The following is a 19983-nucleotide window of genomic DNA, read 5'->3' on the forward strand; positions in this document are numbered from 1 at the left end:
TGAAATCAAGAGTTGGGTGCTTGACCAACTGAGCCACCCAGGTGCCCCGACATTTCTCATATTTTGAAGCAGAATTGGTTGGAGGCTAAAGAGCTAAGCTCAAAGCCCTAGAGGAATGAACCGGAAACACTGTAGTCTTTCAGGGCTGAGGAGACAAGAGATTTTCTATCAAAAGCTTGGGCTGCCCCTGAGGGAAGCACTAGAGGTAGGATGAATTTAAGAGGGCAACCTTGCCAAGACTCCTCTCAATCCCTGATTAGACTGTGATGACCAGCCCCTCTATAAACCTAGCAGAGGGAAGGGGGAATCCTCACTGGTAGATGATAATGTGGTGGCTCTATAATTCTTTTATACGCACTGTCTGGCACATAAGAAAATGTTACCAAACATGTGAAGTGGCAGGAAAATGTGACAGATAATCAAGAGAGAATAATGAACCACCGAACCAGACCAACAGATGACCAAAATGATGAAGTTAGCAAACAAGAACTGAGGGGGAAAAACAAAACAAACCAAACAAAAAACTGTGACAAGATAAAACAGAAGAAATGATTAACAAAATGAACAAATGGAGACTTTCAACAAATAACTGGAATCTAAAACTTATTAAAAAGTCAAAAAACTGAAAATACAGTATTAAAAATTAAGAACTCAGTGTATAGATTTGACAGATGACTGAGGATCACAGAAGAGAGAATTAGGACACTCAAAGATAGGACAGTAGAAAATATTCAAACTGAAGCATCAAGTGAAAAAGACAAGATGGTACAAAGTGTTAAAACACACGGTGAATAAGGTCAAAGAATCTTACATATGTAGTTGCAATCCCAGAGGAAAGGAGATAGAGAACGAAGGAAAAACTATAATTGAAGAGCTGAGGATTTCCCACCTGGGGCGCAAGGCCCAAAGCACCCCACCCTAGATATTCAATTATACTCATCTTCCTCCTATTCCGAATCGAATGCCCAAAATTGAATTCATGTTCCACTATAAATCTATTGTTTTCTGTCAGGACAGAAAAATGACTCCCCACAAGTAGACTGAAGGCTTGCAAGCTAAAGACTACTTCATGTTTATGCTCAAAAAACGTGTGTTGAGTGAATAGTGCTTCAACATATCAGGCTGAAGCCACTTTCCTCTCTCATGAGAAAGAAGGTAACAGTTCTACTGCACAGACCTACTAAGCAAGCACTTGTAGGCAGTCACTGTTTGGTGCTGGGACTACAACGTGCGTAAGTCCGGGCTCTGCCCTCCAGCTAAGTGTTCTCAGTAGAGAGACGGAGCACAGTTATAAGACACACATTACTGTAACAACGGGTAAGATCACGGGAAAAACGGAAACCAAACCCGGGGCCAGGCCTCAAAGCGCATCCAGCGCAGGAAGGTGCCCTTTCGCTCTTGGCAAAAGGGAAAAAGGATTTAGCGGAGTGAGCGGCCATATAGCAGCTGTGGTCGGCCTTAGCCCTTTCGGAGTTAAAAAGTTGAGAGGGGGCTGAACAGAAGTCTCAAATCCGCCCCATCCAGCCTCTGCCATTTCTAGATCTCCGTTCCCACCAATCTCCCACGCTCGGAGGGAGACACGAGTCAGATACCGGGCGGCGAGCTGGGAGCGCCGGCCGGAAAACCCTGGAAGCGGGGAACTGCGCCGCCGGAAGCGGAGAGAAGGCGGAGCCATGCCCCAGCGTCGGGCCGCAGCTCTCTCTTCCGCTCGCCGCAAGATGCAGGGGCGGGGCTAAGGCGTAAGGGTACGGAAGTAGGTGACGATATCAGTGAGCGCCGGCGTCGCGGCGGCGGCTCCAAAGGAAGCTCGGTGGCTGTGGCCGCTGCGAGCAGGCCGGGCACCTCCTCATTGACGGGGTTCCGTAGAACTGGCGAAGGCGGGGCCGCAGGCCGAGCTGCCGCAGTATCTCGATCCGCGGTGCGGCAGGTGCCGTCAGCGAGGGACGTAGGTAAGCAGGAGCCCGGGTGTCAAATCGCAATGACTTACGGACCGGGCTGGCTGGTCATTCCCGCGCCAGTGCGCGCCAGCTCAGCACCCCGGCCTGGAGGCCTCAAGCGCTGCCCTCCCCCCCACGTCCGAACCGGAGGCAGCACATTTCTCTCTGGGCGCTGCTGTGCTTTTCTGGGGGCGTCAGGGAGCTCGTCCCAAGACACCGCTGTCCTCCCCCTTTTTTCCCCATTCTGAACTGTACGACGCAGAAGCAAAGAAAGCTAGCGCCCCCGGCCGCTCCTCCTGAGGCCGGGGAAAGGTTTGAAAGGTAGAGCTGCTGTTTGAGGTCCTCCCGCTACTGCCGTTTTGGAAGCTAAGGCTTTATATTTGTTCGGACCGTTCTGTTTCCTTCCTGCGTTTGGTTCCGTCGCCTCATACTCCTGGGACCTTGTTGTAGTGAATGGGTATGGCACAATTAAACACTAGGGTGGTGGGAAGCTTGTTTTCTGTCAGGCTTTCTGGTTTTCTACCAGGCATTCTATTTTTCTATGTATGCTAGGCAGTATCAATCCCCGTTGCGCTGGGCCACTCTGTTGGGGGAGGAGGGACGCGGAGAGGATGTGGGAAATGAGGGTTTTGTGTTTAAGAGTCGGAAGAGCTGAGTTAAAATCTTAGCCTGCCATTTGGTAGTGGTTTTAATCTCGTGCTAGATACTTCGACATTTTTAACCACACGTAAAGGGGGCGCTTTCTTCTATATAAATTGGAAGAATGAAGTAGAGTGAAAAAAGCAGAACATCAGTCATTAAATGTTTTAGATTTAAGAATATCCTGGACACTTAATGGTAGGTTCCTAATTATGTCTTTTACGCAGAATAACTAAGCTTGGTATGGAGAAGGGTGTGTGATTAGAACCTAACTGCAGTCTCTGCTTTGGGTTGGGCAGCATTAGGGAGAGGTCAGACTCTCCTAGCCACCCAGATGTCTCATATTTATTAAAACATTATTGGTATATGAGGAATAACTTAAATCAATTTTGCTTCTTCCTAATGATAGTTTTGCCCAGCGGGCCCTTTCTAGGAAGAAAAGCTGGAGGGGCTTCATTTACACCTTGGCCCGCTTTCCAAGGAATTCTTTGCACATATTTCTGAGGACCCCTGCACTGTGCTTATAACAGAGTTCAGTTAACACTTCATCTTAATTGAAAATGTGCAGAGAATAAATACAAGAACTTGACCTTTGAGTGGCTGGACATTACTGTTATGAGTTAATCTGAGGAGCTGCCTTTTTCTGTATTGGAGAGAGTAAAACATACACCACTCTGAAGTTTAATAGACCCGATGTTAGAGGAGTGTTTGGGGGGGAAGGGAGTGGATATGCATTCAGGTGATTTGAGTGAGTAGCACCTGTTCTTACAGTTGCTTGGTCAGACAAATTAAGGATGCTTTCCTTTCCTCAGTGGAACATGATGATGATGGCTGCCATGCATTATGTAGCCAAGTGCAATCTCCAGTTCCTTTGGTACAGAATTGACAATTGGGAATTTTAACTCATGGACACAAAAGGGACCTTGAGGGTCATCTAATCTAGTGGTTCCAAAACCTGGCTGGGCACCGGAATCATTTGGGGGATTAATACAAAACTCTAGGTGCCTGGGCCCTACCTCAGTAGATCTGAAGTGTGATGTGGGTATTTGTGGTATTTAAATAGCTTCTCAGGTGATACTCATGTTTTGAAAACCCAGATGTAGAGCAGGTTTCACATATTAGTTGATGAACAGGCTCCAAGACGAAGTATAATGCCCTTAACAAATAACTTTACTTGAATCAGTAGTACTCTTTCAGGTTTTGTACCACTTTGAGCCCAGAAGATAAGTCCCGTAAATCAGTAGCTCAGTATAATTCTGTTTTTGTAGTTTCCAATCCATTAAAACTTCTTGAAGCTCTTTGATGAAAGTATTAGATTTTACTATACAATTTCTGACTAAATGTTGCTTAGGTTTGTTTTTGGCATAAGTATATAAAGGTTATATCACTTTGTACATCAGCTTTTTATTAGGCTTTTATGCCAAGCTTTCATAAACTATGGAAAAATTCAATTTAAGAAAATTTTGCTTTTGTTTTGGCTTATAAACCCAGTGCAGTATACACAGGTTGTTTTTTTGTTTGTTTGTTTGTTTTGGTTGTTTTTTAAAATTATTTTAAAACCCCTTCCTCCATCCTGGTATGCATGACTGCTTTGTATCAGTAGTCAGCTTCCAGTGGAATGCAGTTTGAGAACTGGGCTCTGAAGGTCTCTAAGTGCCTATAAACACCTAATTTGACTAGAGGCTTTCAGTATTTAAGCTTGTCCTTGAATTTTTAGTCCTTTTTTTTTTCTTGGTCTAGTTGTAATGTGCCACTGATTTAAAGAATTCGGTAGATGCCTGGAAAGGATCAACTGATAGGTGGTAACAGTGCTTCATATGTACATATACTTTTCTTACAGAGGAAAAGCCTCATGATATATATATATATATATTATAATATATATAATATATATTATAATATATATAATATATATTATAAATATATATTATAATATACATATACACACATATATGTATATATATGTATGAGATATATATATGTATATATCTTAATATCAATTTCTTTGGTACTGTTTTCAGAATTACTGAGGTAATAGGCCATCAGGCAGAGTTGAACATTCTCTTTTACGGAGATACACTTATTCTCAAATTATTCTTCAATAACTTCCTCAGTGCTCTAGTATTCCTATTCTGTGTTATTAGTAGAACCGGAAATGGACCCTACTTTGCAAATCCTCCAGAGGAGGATGCTGAATTATTTTCTAAAAGTGACCCTGTTTATTGTATGTTACCTTTCTACAACCGGATGACAAAGGGCATTCTAAACTTGCTGATTTTTAAAAAAGCATGTTAACAGGGTGCCCAGCTGGCTTGGTAAAGCATGTGACTCTTGATCTTGGGGTCATGAGTTCGAGTCCCACATTGGGTGTAGACATTACATAAATAAATAAATAATTAAAATAAACAAACCATGTTAATAAATACGTGGTCCATGAATTTGAGTCTAGAGAAACATATGATATGTGTCTGAGATGAAAAGGCAAGTCACTGAGTTTCTAAATTTTTTATTTTTATGTCTGAAATACCCTAATTCTGAGGCTTTAAAAATTGCTCTGTTTCAGAATCTGACAGAGCAAACTTTTCAAGTAGAGGTACTTAAGGATAAATGTGGACCCAGGGTCCCAATTTTAATCTGAACTGATACTACAGATTTGACATAGAAACAGAGGCAGGGTGAGGGTAATAACTTGAAGACCTAGTGAAAGTCATTTGCTGGTCCTTGAGGCAGTCTTCTGTGTCTATGAGGACTTGAGACCAAAACTGGATACTTAATCTACTTTTTATCTAGTGACTGAATGTGATGGAAGTATTACCAGTCCCATTATAGGGACTATAAATGTATACGTTTCCAGTTCTCAGTCTTGGTCTTTTTTATGGTTCATTCATGTTCCCTGATGCCAGTGGGCATTATTTTTTTGTTTTTATTGTTTTTAATCTTATTTCCTGTAGCCCAAGCCCAAGGTGTATTTGGCCTCAGGTGACTGGCAGAGGGTGGAGCCAACTTTGAGTGTGATTGAGAGGAAGTTATCCTGAGTTTTTTTGTATGAGGGGCAAAAATTTAGCTTAAGCTAAAAACGCACATGAAAAGTGTTAAGATGCCCACTGGAGGCCGTCTGGGTGGCTCAGTTGGTCAAGCACACCTAGCTCCTGGTTTTGGCTCAGGTCTTGATCTCACGGTCCTCTGATTGAGCCCCACATCAGGGTCCACCCTCAGCATGCAGTCTGCTTGAAATTCTCTCTTGCTGTCCCTCTGCTCGTGCTGCTTCTCTAGAATAAATAAATCTTTAGTGGAAAAAAAATCTTGTTTCCTACTGTAAGCCATTCATTCATTCATTTTTCTGGGTTGGGTAACCCCACCCCTATTTATTTGCTGTCCAACAGCTATGATTGTCTTATTACCTCTGCTGAAAAGAACTTTTCCATAGTGGTGCTTGAGTTAAGTACAGTGGCTGCACTGCAAACTTTTACCCAAATATTGGGTCCCTTAAGGATTGTTCAGACTTAGGGCTGTCTTAGAGTCAGTATCTCATAAAAGTTGAAAGCTCATTTTTTTAAAATAAAATTTTATTTATTTATTTTAGAAAGCAAGTGAGCAAGAGAGAAAGCACAAGCCAGGGGGAGAGGCTGAGGGAGAAGCAGACTCCCTGCTGAGCAGGGAGCCCGATGCGGGGTTTGATCCCAAGACCCTGGGATTGTGACCTGAGACAAGGCAGATCGCTTAACTGACTGAGCCACCCAGGCGCCCCTGAAAGCTCATTTTTGTTTTCCTTGTGTATGTATTTTATATTTGAACAAATGTTGGTATTTGGTGAACATGAACACAACAGCAGTGCCAAGAATACTGGAGCGATATGTAGAGGGACCCCCTACAGAGATTGCTTTTAGTTTTAATTACATGTGCTCTGAGTGCATGCTTGGGATTTGTGGATTTTAGGGTGTACTGATGGACTCTTTTATTGGAGAACCTTCAGTAGCAGTATCTTTGGCTTTCCTCTTGAGTGAGTTAGATTCCTCAAAAAAGAATCTTCAGATCTTCTGCTTGCAGCTTATAAACTGGCTTCCAGCAGTCTGGGATAGAGGTCTTAGCCCTTAGTGTGTAAACTCCACTTATGTTCATTTAATCAGTTCTTTTCAGTATGATACCCTCATTCGCAACTGGACCAGATGTTTTCCAGTTTAGGAATTCATTGTTTTACCCTCTAGAGCTGCAGTGTCCAATATGGTAGCCAGTAGCCACATGTAGCAACTTAAATTTAATAATTAAAATTAAAGAATAAGTTCCTCATTTGCATTAGACATATCTCAAGTGGTCAGTAACTGTATGTGTCTAGAGGCTACCGTAACTGTATGTGTCTAGAGGCTACCGCAGATATAAACTATTTCTGTCGTTGCAGAAGTTGTATTGGGCAGCACTGTTCTAGTATAGAAAATAATGCTCCATGCTTCTGCAAGGGTGGGATAGGGGTAGTTGGCTGGTTTTTGTGGAGAGTAGGAGGGCATCTAAATGATTTGGCCAATCTGGTTTTTAGCACCATGTTCATAACCTTTTATGGAACCTGCTGCTGCCATTTTCTGACCTGTTTGAGGCACTGTTGTATAAATTGGATTGCTTTCCTCATTGCAAGCTTGAGATTAACTTTCTTCAGTCTTTTTTTTTTTTTAACTGTCTTCAGTCTAAGTCAATCTGCATTCCAACCTCCAAAAGGTTTTGTTGTCCTCTCTCCGTTTTGTGTACGTATGCTTAAAAAAAACAACAAAAAAACCAAAACTCTTTGACCCGTACATTTCATTGTATATAAATTCTATCTTAAAAAATGAAGTTAAAATAATACTTTACTTTCATCTTAATGGGATTTAGGAGGGAGTAAGAGTAAAACATGTTCAGTCTGCCATCTTTTTCCATAAGTAAAGTACACTATCAGCATTTAAATATGTACAACTGTCTCCATTTAAAAAAAAAAAACCCTACCTGGTCTTTCTCCTATTTACTTGGGCTTCTTGAGCAGTTTTATATGTTGTGGTCTTTACTTCATCTTGGTTTTATCCTCTTCATTCTACTAAAATTTCCCCTAAAAATGTCATCAGAATCAAATGGAGACTTTTTAAATCCTTATCTTTTTTTTTTTTTTTTAAGTGATCTCCATGCCCTACGTGCAGCCCGAACTCATGACCCTGAGTTCAAGAGTCTCATGCTCTACTGACTGAGCCAGCCAGGCACCCAGTCCTTATCTCGATTGACTTCTCAGTAGCCTTTGACTGTTTCCCTCCTTCTAGAAACTTCCTCTAGCTTTCCTGACACCACACTAACCTAATTTTCTATCTCTTTCCCTGTTCATTTCTTCTCACTTCCCTTTGCTAAGTAGTCTTCTTCCTTTACCTTACATCCTAGAGTTCCTTAGAATACTGCATTTGCTTCTGCCTCTTACAGATTCTCCCTGGGTGATCTTGCCAGCTTCTGTAGCTTTAGTTACTATACGCTGATGGCTTAAAGTGGAATTCCTGTGATATCTTCTTTTTAGACTTCCTGACCTGTATATCCACTAGTGTATGTCCACTTGGATTTCCTACGGTCACCTCAAATCTAACATGTCTAAAACTAAAGGCCTAGCCGGTATAACCTTCCTCCAGTTTTTCTCCATTTGTTTCATATAAATTATGCCACCATCTACCCAGTAGTTTATACCAAAACTCTTACCCCCACATACAGTCTCCTGAAAAGTCTCAAGATTGATTCACTTGGCTGTTTGTCTCCATTTTCCCTTAATCTTAGTGGCCGTTGTACCTTGCCTACATTTACCTGTAACAGCCTTCTGACAGGTGTTCTTTGCTGTGGCCTTCTCCCAGCCATTCTGCACACGGCAGGTGGAATGAGCTTTTTTAAAGTATATAAATCAGGTCTTGTGCCCCTCTTTGTCTTTTAGTGGTTTGACACTACCTTTATGTTAAGTAGCGGCATCATTAATTTTGCTTTTCTATTCCTTGCCTACCTTTCCAGGTTCTCCTTTAAGTGATACTGAAGTTTCTTTAAGTGATACTGAAGTTTCTTTCAGTTCCTTTGAATACTACATTCCCTCTCCTGGGCTTTTGTTGATCTGTTCCCTTCACCTACTAACTCTTTCTCATCCTTTGTCTCAGCTTAAAAATAATTTCTTCAGAAAGGTCTTCCCTGACCCTTTTGTCGCATATACTCTGAATGTTATCTTCTGTTCATCACGTTTGTGAATATCTGTTCAAATGACTCTCCCATTAGACTATAATAATTTTTCGAATGTTCAGATGTCATCATGTTTATAAAAACTCATTTACTGAAATTTTTAAATTATTTTTTAAGGTTTTATTTATTTATTTCACAGAGAGAGTGAGAGAGGGAACGCGAGCAGGGGGAGTGGGAGAGGGAGAAGCAGGCTTCCTGCTGNTGAGCGGGAAGCCCAATGCGGGCTCCATGCAGGGCTTGATCCCAGGAACCTGGGATCATGACTTGAGCCGAAGGCAGATGCTAAACGACTGAGCCACCCAGGCACCCCTTGATTTGAAATTTAAAAGATGTTTGCATATTTTTACAATTTTAGCATTATTGGTTGATATAACTACCACCAGAAATATGTTAGAGTGGTTAACTTTTTAATGTACAGTCCGGATAGTTTCTCAAATTTGGGCAGGATTTTTAAGATCTTATATGCTTTCTTCCCCCTTCTTCAATCAAGATTTGTTATGGACTAATAATTATGCAGCTCTGTGTGTGTGTGTGTGTGTGTGTGTTAAAGATTTTTATATTTATTTGAAAGAGAGAGCACAATTGGGGGGAGGGGTAGAGGAGAAACCCGACACCCTGCTGGGAGCAGAGCCCGACCTGGGCTTGATCCCAGAACCCTGAGATCATGACCTGAGCTGAAGTCAGATGCTTAACCAACTGAGCCACCCAGGCATCCCATGTGTGTGTTTTTATAGAATAAACATCTTATTAATAAGATTTTCCAGTGATTATATTAACTTTAAGTATTGAGAATAATAAATTCCAAATCTCCTTTTATGTTGGTAGTACACAATGAGAGCGTATTTGAATTTCATATTAAGAAGTTTATTTTAGGGGCACCTGGGTGGCTCAGTTGGTTAATGGTCTGCCTTCAGCTCAGGTCATGATCTTGGGGTCCTCAGATTGAATCCTGCGTTGGGTTCCCTACTTGGTGGGAGTCTTCTTCTCCCTCTCCTCCCCGCTCATGCTCGTTCTTGCTATCTCTCTCTGTCTCTCCTCTCAAATAAATAAAATCGTAAAAAAAAAAAAAGTTTATTTTAAATGTCTTTTTCCATTGATAAAGAAGTAAAGTAAAATATAGTACCCTAAACCAGAGGTTGCCAAACTTTCTTTGTTCACTGCCCCCTTAATGTCTTTTTCATAGTGCCCTTAGGTCTAGTAGTTCATTATGTAATTAGTAATGCTTTAGGTAATTAGATCTAAACAACTTAATAAGTGTGTTCTAACAACCTAACAGTCGTTTAAAAAAATACACATAAATTGAAAGACAATGTAGTTTTTTTTATTTCATTCTTAAATAACCACAATTACTTAATGCACTTGTTGGGCACTACAGAACTTCTGAAACCTTGGGACCATTAGACACTGCCACCCATATTTCCTGTTCCAAACTGATTTTTGCACAGTATTTTTTCTTTTTTTTTAATCATCACAGCAACCAACAAAAACCCAGCTTTGCAAAGATATGATGTCACCAAAAGGACTATACCAGGATATAATTTGAAACTGAACTATATTAAACTGGTAGTTTGTGGAGTGCTTGACAGGTATGACAGATAAAGAATATAATTTTTCCCTCTGATTTAGAATACTTTGTGACATCCTTGTGAGGTTACTGCAGAACCCCAGGGTACCTTGGCACACAGTTTAGGAGTTGTGGGCCTAAAGCGTTTAGTGTAAATTCTTTTATTTTTTATTTTTTTAAGATTTATTTGTGGGGGGGGGCAAAGGGAGAGAGAGAATGTCAAGCAGACGTGCAGAGCTCGATCTCGTGATCCTGAGATCATGACCCGAGATGAAACCGAGAGTCAGACACTTGACTGAGCCACCCTGTGGCTGAGCCCCTGGTGTAAATTATTTTAGCCCTTTTTTCCTCTATCAATACTCAAAATACACATTTTTTTTTAACAAAAATGGGCTGCTACATATTGTTTAGCAACTTTTTTTTTTCATTTAGCAGTGTATTATGGTAAAGAAATTGGGTTGAATGTACATATTTAATTCCACACCAGCCTGAAAACTCCATTAAAACTGTAGAGAAGTGAGGGGTCTCTGGCTGGCTCAGTCAGTAGAACATGTGACCTGATCTTGGGGTGGTGAGTTCAAGCCTCATGTTGGGCATAGAACTTACTTAAAAAGCCGTAGAATTGTTTTTGTTAGGTTTTTTTGTTTTGTTTTTGTTTTCCCCCCAGATGACAAAGAATAGGAGCAGTGAGAATAACAACATTCTGGAAGCTGGAAAGCAGAAAAGATTAGTGGTAACTGGTTAGCGGACTTGAGAAAGCTGAATCCTAAAGCAACAAGTGGAGAGAGCCAACAAGTAGCAATATTTGTGTTTAAAAGTTTCAGGATTAGTGGTGTCATATACTGTGGAAGTGAAGGTGAAAGTGAGACCAAAAAAATTGTGATTGAAAGTCTTTTTTTTTTAATTTTTCAAAGATTTATTTATTTCAGAGAGAAAGAGCATGCGTGAGCAGGAGGGGTAGAGGGAGAGAGAATCTCAAGCCGATTTTGTGCTGAGCACAGAGCCTGTTGCAGGGCTTAGTCTCACGACCTGAAGGTCATGACCTGAGCCAAAACCAAGAGTCAGCCGCTTAACTGTACCACACAGGCACCTCTGAAAGTCATTTTAAGAAAAATACTTCCAGGGCGCCTGGGTGGCTCAGTTGGTTAAGTGACTGCCTTCGGCTCAGGTCATGATCCTGGAGCCCTGGTATCAAGTCCCGTATCAGGCTCCCTGCTCATCGGGAAGCCTGTTTCTCCCTCTGACCCTCCCCCCTCTCATGTTCTCTCTCTCTCATTCTATCTCTCAAATAAGTAAAGTCTACTTGAGAAAAAAAAGGAAAGAAAGAAAAATCCAGATCTGACATTTTCTTCTCTCTGCATAAAAACAAGATGACTAAAGATTTAGTATGTGTTGTGGAGAGGGTAAAACAGTCTCTGGACTGGGAGAACCATGCCTAGGTGAGGATGGGGTACAGTGCTTTATAAAAGGACTGAATAGAAAAATATATTCTGAAGGAGAACCCTCTAGCTCTCTTTCCTGACTTAGTTCCCAGAATCCTGCCCCTTGCCACCATTTCCTGTTTGCCAGTGGCAGCCTCTTTCAAGTCTTTGAGCTCTTCTTTTGGTATAAACAGCATGTCCCTAAATTACCTTATTTTATTTTTTTAAAGATTTATTTTTTTAAAAGATTTATTCGCTTTAGAGACAGCACTTGCATGTGGGGAGGGGCGGAGGGAGAGGGAGAAACTCCAGCAGACTCTTTGCTGAGCTCAGAGCCCAACATCGGGCTTGACCCAGTGACCCCGGGATCACGACCTGAGCTGAAACTGAGTCAGACGCTTACCTGACTGTGCTACCCAGGGGCCCCTAAGGAGTTTAAGTAATCTCTACATCCAACGTGGGGCTTGAGCTCACAACCCTGAGATCAAGAGTTGTATGCTCTTCCAACTGAGCCAGCCAGGCACCCCTAAATTACCCTTTTTTTAATGTTACCTTTGATTTCCTAGTTTTAGGTTTATCTGTTATGTATGGAAGATAAAGATTTAGCTCTCATTCACATGTGCTCCACACTTCTAAATACATGTATACATCTTATCTATCGCCCACCTGTCCTCATTGTATAATGATACCGTAATTTTGGCTAGAAGCAATTTTTCTAAATTGGGGCAGTATTGTCATTTTGGATGAGGCCGTTCTTCATTATCCTGTTACATGATAGTTGGCATTACACCAGGCACTAAATATCAATTCCAGCCTGAATTCATTTTAACAATTAAGAATTTCCCACATATTTCCAAATGTTGGGTTGAGGTAGATATGGGGTATCTGGTTGAGAACCATTGGATTAGATCAGTGTTTACCTTTTTATAATTATGTAAATGGTAGTTACAGCTAAGCTATGTATTACTCAGTGATTCACAATGATTGTTTTTCCTTTTTTTTTTTTTTTTTAAGATTTTATTTATTTGAGAGAGAGAATGAGCAGGGGGAGCGGCAGAGAGGGAGAGAGAAGCAGACTCCCTATTGAGCAGGGAGCCCCATGTGGGGCTTGATCCCAGGGCACTGGGATCGTGACCTAAGCCAAAGGCAGACGCTTAACTGACTGAGCCACCCAGGTGCCCCTGTTTTTTCTTTCTTGTACAACTTTTTCTTGTCCCTGAAGTTAGTAGTCTTTTTAGTTCAGTGTTCTCTGTACTTATTACTAATTTATCTTCAAACTGCCTTCCAGTTGTATCTCCTCTGTCTTTGCATTCAGACCCTTTAGTAATTCTATCAGTTTCACATTTTTGGAAACCTCTCTCTCAAATCCTTTTGACCTCTTCTGGATTGGTGGTTCTCTAGGCCTGAGACACAGTTTTCACTTTGTGATCTTTCTTTGCCATTTGCTTTAGTATTTCTCTAGCCTGCATATTGGTTTGGATCTCATTTCCTGGGTCTCGGGTCTTTCTTGATTTACTCCCTCATTTTGTCAGAGTACCTTCTGCTGTGGTTCCCTGAGAAAAAGATGCATGGTAGTTCTATATTTTGGTAATTTATGTCTCTGAAAACCTTATTTCTATCCTCAATTTTGGTCGGTGATTTGGCTGAGTTGCAAGTTCTATGTTGAAAGTAATTTTCCCTCAGACTTTTGAAAGCATTAATACCTTCTTTTCTAGTTTATGATCTTGCTGTTAAGATCATTGCCAATCTTATTCTTGATTTTATATGCAAATAAAAACATTTACATAAATATATTTATGTAATATATAAATACATGAATTATATATTATAAATTCATAGTTATATTAAACATTAAGAGTAAATTTATATGTAAATTATATAAATAGGTTTATAAGTAAATATGTATTTTTATATTTTTAAATTAATATTTTAAAAGATTTTACTTACGTGAGAGAGAGAGTGATAGCAGGGGCAGGGGCAGAGGGAGAAGCAGACTCCCCACTGAGTGGGGAGCCCAATATATATATTTTATATTAATTTTTAATTGAAGTATAGTTGACACACAGTGTTACATTAGTTTCAGGTGCACAACACAGTAATTCAAGTTTACATGTTATGCGGTGCTCACCGGTGTACCTAGCTAACATCTATCACCATATGTCGCTATTATACTACCATGAACTGTTCCCTATGCTGTACCTTTTATTCCCATGAGTGATTCTTTGCGTAACTGGACACCTGTGTTTCCCACTCCCCTTTACCCATTTTTCTTATTCCTTGACTCCCCTCCCCTCTGTTAACCATCAGTTTGTTCTCTGTGTTTATGAGTCTGTTTCTGCTTTTTCGTTTGTTTTGCTTTTTCGATTCCACATATAAGTGAAATCATGTGGCGTTTGTCTTTTTGTCTGACTTATTTCACGTAGCATAATACCCCCAGGCCCATCCATGTCATCACAAATGGCAAAACTTCATTCTTTTTTTATGACTGAGTAATATTTTTGTGTGTCTCTGTGTACACGTATATACAGACTACTTCTTTGTCCGTCTACTGATGGGACACTTGAGTTGCTTTCTGTCTTGGTTATTGTAAATAATGCTCTTATTATAGGGGTGCCTATATCTTTTCAAATAGTGTTTTTATTTTCTTTGGGTGTTTACCCAGTAGAGGAATTACTGGATTATATTGTAGTTCTATTTTTAATTTTGGGGGGAATTTTTATACGTTTTCTACAGTGCCTGTACCAATTTACACTCCCACCAACAGTACATGATGGTTCCTTTTTCTCCACATCCTTACCAACACTTGTTATTGCTTGTTTGTTTTTTTCCTAGCCATTCTGAGAGGTGTAAGGTGATATGTCATTGTGGTTTTGATTTATATCTCCCTGATGATTAATGATGTTGGGCATTTTCAGATATTTCATTTGCAAATATCTTCTCCCATTCAGGAGGTTGCCTTTACGTTTTGTTGATGGTTTCATTTGTTGTGCAAAGGCTTTTTATTTCGGTACAGTTCCAGTAGTTTATTTTTGCCTTTGTTTCCCTTACCTTAAGAGACATATCTAGAAAAATGTTGCTATGGCTGATGTCAAAAAAATTACTGCCTATGTTTTCTCCTAGGAGTTTTATGGTTTCAGATCTCACGTTTAGGTCTTTAATCCATTCTGAGTTAATTATTGTGTATGGTCTAAGAAAGTAATCCAGTTTCATTCTTTTGCATGTGGCTCTCCAGTTTTCCCAGCACCGTTTATTGAAGAGACTCCCCCCGCCCCCATTGTATGTTCTCATTTCTTTTGTTGTAGGTTAATTGGCCATATAAGCATGGGTTTATTTCTAGGCTCCTGATTCTGTTCCATTGATCTATTTTCGTGCTGGTGTCATACTGTTTTGATCACTACAGCTTTGTAGTATATCTTGAAATCCAGGATTGTGATACCTCTGACTTCTTTATCAGAATTGCTCTGGCTATTCAGGGTCTTTTGTAGTTCCATGCAAACTTTACTGTTATTTGTTATAGTTCTGTGAAAAATGCTGTTGGTATTTTGATAAGGATTGCACTGAATCTATAGATTGCTTTGGATAGTATGGACATTTTAATATTCTTTGAATACATGAGCATAGCATACCTTTCCATTTGTGTCATTTTCAATTTCTTTCATCAGTGTTTTACAGTTTTCACAGTAAGGTCTTTCACCTCCTTGGTTAAGTTTATTTCTAGGAATTCTTTTTGATGCACTTGTAAACGTTTTAATTTCTCTTTCTGCTACTTTGTTATTAGTGAACAAAAATACAGCTGATTTCTGTGTGTTAATTTTGTATCCTGCAAAGTTACTGAATTCATTTATTTTAAAAGCTTTTTGGTGGAGTCTTCAGTATTTTCTCTGTATAGTATTATGTCATCTGCAAATAGTTAACTTCTTCTTTACAAATATGGATGTCTTTTATTTGTGTAATTGCTGTGACTAGGAATTAACAGTACTGTGTTGAAGAAAAGTGGTGAGACTGGACATTCTTGTCTTTTTCCTGATCTTAAGGAAAAGCTCTCGGTTTTTCACCATTGAGTTGATGTTAGGTGTGGGTTTTTCATGTATGGCTGTTATAATGTTCTGGTATGTTCTCTAAACCCACTTTGTTGAGAGTTTTTATCATGAAAAGGTGTTGAATTTTGTCAGATACTTGTTCTTTATTGAGATGGTCATATTTTTGTCCTTCTTTTTGCTAATGAGGTTTATCATGTTGATTGATTTGCAAATATTGGAACTATCCTTGCCTCCCCAGAATCCATTCGATTTGATCATGCTGAATGATCCTTTTATCGTATTTTTTTAAAGATTTTATTTGAGTGAGAGAGGGCATGAGCAGAGGGTAAGGGCAGAGGGAGAGGGAGAAGCAGACTACCCACTGAGCAGGGAGCCCCATGTGGGACTTGATCCCAGGACCCTGTGATCATGACCTGGGCCAAAGGCAGACTCTTAACTGACTGAGCCACCCAGGCACCCCTGTATGTATTCATTCTTTCTTTCTTCCTTTCCTTTCTTTTCCTTTTCACTTTCCTTTCCTTTTCTTTTTTATTTGAGAGAGAGAGAGGGCAAGAGAGCATGTGGATGTATTGGGGAAGGGCAGACGGAGAAAATATCCAAGCAGACTCCTACTGAGCACAGACCCTGTTGTGGGGCTCAATCTCATGACTCATGAGATCAGGACCTGATTTGAGATCAGGATATTCACTTAATCAACTGAGCTACCCAGGCGCCTCCCTTTTATCATATTCTTTTTTTTTTTAAGAGTTTATTTGTCAGAGAGAGAGAGCACATGTGCACAAGCAAGGGGAGCAGCAGGCAGAGGGAGAAGCAGACTCCCTGCTGAGCAAGGAGCCCAGTGCTGGACTCTATTCCAGGACCCTGGGATCATGACCTGAGCCGAAGGCAAAGGCTCAACTGACTGAGCCACCCAGTTGTCCTGTTTGTATCGTCTTCTTCTTCTTCTTTTTTTTTTTTTTAAAGATTTTATTTGTCAGAGAGAGAGAGAACACAAGCAGGGGGAGTGGCAGGCTCCCTACTGAGCAGGGAGCCCGATGTGGGGCTCAGTGCCAGGATGCTGAGATCATGACCTGAGCCGTAGGCAGACACTTAACTGAGCCACCCAGGAGTCCCTTTTTAGCATATTCTTGAACGCAGTTTGCTAATATTTTGTTGAGGATTTTTGCAACTATGTTCATCAGGGATATTGGCCTATAGTTATCTTTTTCTTCTCTCTCGTGCTCTTTTTTTTTTTCTTTTTTAAGATTTTATTTGAGAGTGAGCAGGAGAAGAGCACGCATGAATGTGAGTGTGAGAGAGAGCGCAGAGCGGGAAGATGAGCAGGCGGGGGGGAGGGAGAAGCAGACTCCCCGCTGAGCAGGGAACCTGATGCGGGCTTGATCCCAGGACCCCAGGATCATGACCTGAGCTGAAGGCAGACGCTTAACCGACTGAGCCACCCAGGTGCCCTGGCCTGTAGTTTTCTTTTTGGGGTATCTTTGTCTGGTTTTGCATTATCAGGGTAATGCTTGCTTCGTAGAATGTATTTGGAAATTTACTTCCTCTTGTATTTTTTGAAATATCTTGAGAATAGGTAGTAAGTCTTCTTTAAATGGTTGGTAGGGGGTGCTTTAGTGGCCCAGTGGGTTGAGCGTTCAACTCTTGGTTTCAGCACACGTCATGGTCTCATGGGTCATGAGATCAAGCCCCGTGTTGGGCTTCACACTCAGTGGGGAATCTGAAGATTTTTTCCCTCTGCCTCTTCCCCCATTCACATGTGTGCTCATGCCTGTGCTCTCTGTCTCTCTCTCAAATAAATAAATCTTTTAAAAAAATGGTAGAATTCACCTGTGAATCCATCTGGTTCTGGACTTTTTGTTGGTAGTTTTTGATTACCAATTTAATTGTGTTAGTAGTAATTGGTCTGTTCAGATTTTCTCTTTCTTTTTGATTAAGGAGTCTGGCTAAAGGCTTATCAATTTTATTCATCTTACCAAGAACCAGCTCTTGGTTTCATTGATCTTTATATATTTTTTAACTTTGGTCACTTTTTTTATCCTTAAGATATTATTTTTTTATGTAATCTCTACCTCCCCCGCCCCCGACGTGGGGCTGAAACTCATGATCCCGAGATCAGGAGTCACGTACTCTGCCAGCTGAGTCAGGCAGGCACCCTTCATTGATCTGTTTTGTTTTTTGCCTCTTTTCATTTATTTCTGTTCTGTTCTTTATTATTTCCATTCTTCTACTCATTATGGGTTTTGTTCTTCTTTTTCTAGTTCCTGTAGGTATAGGATTAAATTGTTTGAGATATTTTTTGTTTCTTGAGGGAGGCCTGTATTACTATAAATTTCTCTTTTAGAACTGCTTTTACTTTGTCCCAAGGATTTTGGACCAGTGTGTTTTTATTTTCATTTGTTTTCATGTATTTTTTGGTGTCTTCTTTTATTTATTTATTTATTTATTTAAAAATTTTTTTAGAGATTTTATTTATTTGACAGTGAGTGTACACAAGCTGGGGGAGCTACAGAGGGCGAGGGAGAAACAGGCTCCGCACTGAGCAGGGAGCCCAATGTGGGGCTCAGTCTCGGGACCCCGGGATCATGACCTGAGCCGAACGTAGATGCTTAACCAACTGAGCCACCCCGGTGCCCCATCTTCTTTGATTTCTTTGTTCACCTCTTGGGTGTTTAGTAGCATGTTGTTTAACCTCCACATGTTTGTGTTTTTCCTTTTTTTTTTTTTCTTTCTTTCTTTCTTTCCTTTTCTTTTCTTTTCTTTTCTTTTCTTTCTTTCTTTCTAAGACACACCCAGCATGGGGCTCGAACTCAACCCCAAGATCAAGAGCCACATTCTCTTCTGACTGAGCCAGCCAGGTACCCCTTTTCCATTTTCTTTTTTGTGATAGATTTCTAGTTTCATGCTGTCCATTCTGGTTGCAAAAGATGCATGATAGGATTTCAGTCTTCTTAAATTTATTGAGACTTGTTTTGTGGCTTAACACGTAATCTCTCCTGGAGAATGTTCCATGTGCACTTGAAAAAATGTGTATTCTGTTGTTTTGGGGTGGAATGTTCAGTGAATATCAGTTATGTACCTGTGGTGTAATGTGTCATTCAAAGACATCGTTTCCTTATTGATTGTCTGCCTGGATGATCTATCCGTTGATGTAAGTAGGGGTGTTAAAGTCTCCTACTATTATTGTATTACGGCCCGTTTCTTCCCTTATGTCTGTTATGTTTGCTTTATGTATTTAAGTGCTCCAGTATTGGATGCATAGACATTTACAATTGTTATATGCTATGTTGGGATTGGTGCTTATCATTATGTAATGCCCTTCTTTGTCTCTTGTTACCGTCTTTGTTTTAACATCTATTTTGTCTGATATAAGTGTTGCTACCCTGGCTTTTTTTTTTTCTTTCCCCTCCCACTTCCATTTGCATTGAATATCTTTTTCCATCCCTTCACTTTCAGTTTGTATATGTCTTTTTTAAATTTTTCTTTTTAAGATTTTTATTTGAGAGAGAGCATGAACAGAGGGAGGGGCAGAGGAAGAGGGGGAGAGAATCTCAAGCAGACTCAGAGACTGAATGTAGAACCTGGCGTGGGGCTTGATCTCACGACCCTGACATCATGACCTGAGTCAAAACCAAGAGTTGTTCCCTAACTGACTGAGCCATCCAGGCGTCCCTGTGTATGTCTTTTTTTTTTTTTTTTCTTTTTAAAGATTTTATTTGAGAGAGTGAATGGAGGGAAGGAGTGTATGGAGAGGGAAGAGGAAAGCATCTCAAGCAGATTCCTTGCTGAGCGTAGAGCCCTACCTGGGGCTCGACCCCAAGATTATGACCTGAGCCGAAACCAAGATCTGGACACCTAACCAATTGAGCCACCCAGGCACCCCTGTCTGTGTTTTTAGGTCTGAAGTGAGTTTCTTGTAGGCAGCATATAGGTGGGTCTTGTTTGTTTGTTTGTTTGTTTGTTTTCTGCCATCTTGTGTCTTGTTTGGAGCATTTAGACCATTTACATTTAAAATAATTATTGGTAAATATGTATTTATTGCCATTTTTTAAATTGTTCTCTGATTTTTGTAGTTCTGTTTCTTCTCTTGCTCTCTTTGTGATTGGTGACTTCTGTAGTGTTCTTTTTTTTTTTTTTTTTTTTTTTTTTTTTTTTCAGAGAAAGCCAGC

The 19983-nt window shown here is 40.3% G+C and overlaps 1 protein-coding gene across 7 annotated transcripts in view; it reads left to right on the top strand.

Moving 5' to 3' along the window:
• Positions 1-1767: 1767 nt before the first annotated feature.
• The window catches only part of SENP5 (SUMO specific peptidase 5), a 56923-nt gene continuing 38707 nt past the window's right edge, over positions 1768-19983 (top strand). For all 7 annotated transcript variants that reach the window (XR_005832200.1, XR_005832201.1, XM_008708355.2 and 4 more), the window contains exon 1: positions 1768-1949. The gene's annotated coding sequence lies outside the window, so the exon portion shown is untranslated. The remainder of the gene's footprint in view (positions 1950-19983) is intronic.

This window comes from Ursus maritimus, unplaced genomic scaffold (assembly GCF_017311325.1).
Source record: "Ursus maritimus isolate PB19 unplaced genomic scaffold, ASM1731132v1 scaffold_4, whole genome shotgun sequence".
NCBI lineage: Eukaryota > Metazoa > Chordata > Mammalia > Carnivora > Ursidae > Ursus > Ursus maritimus.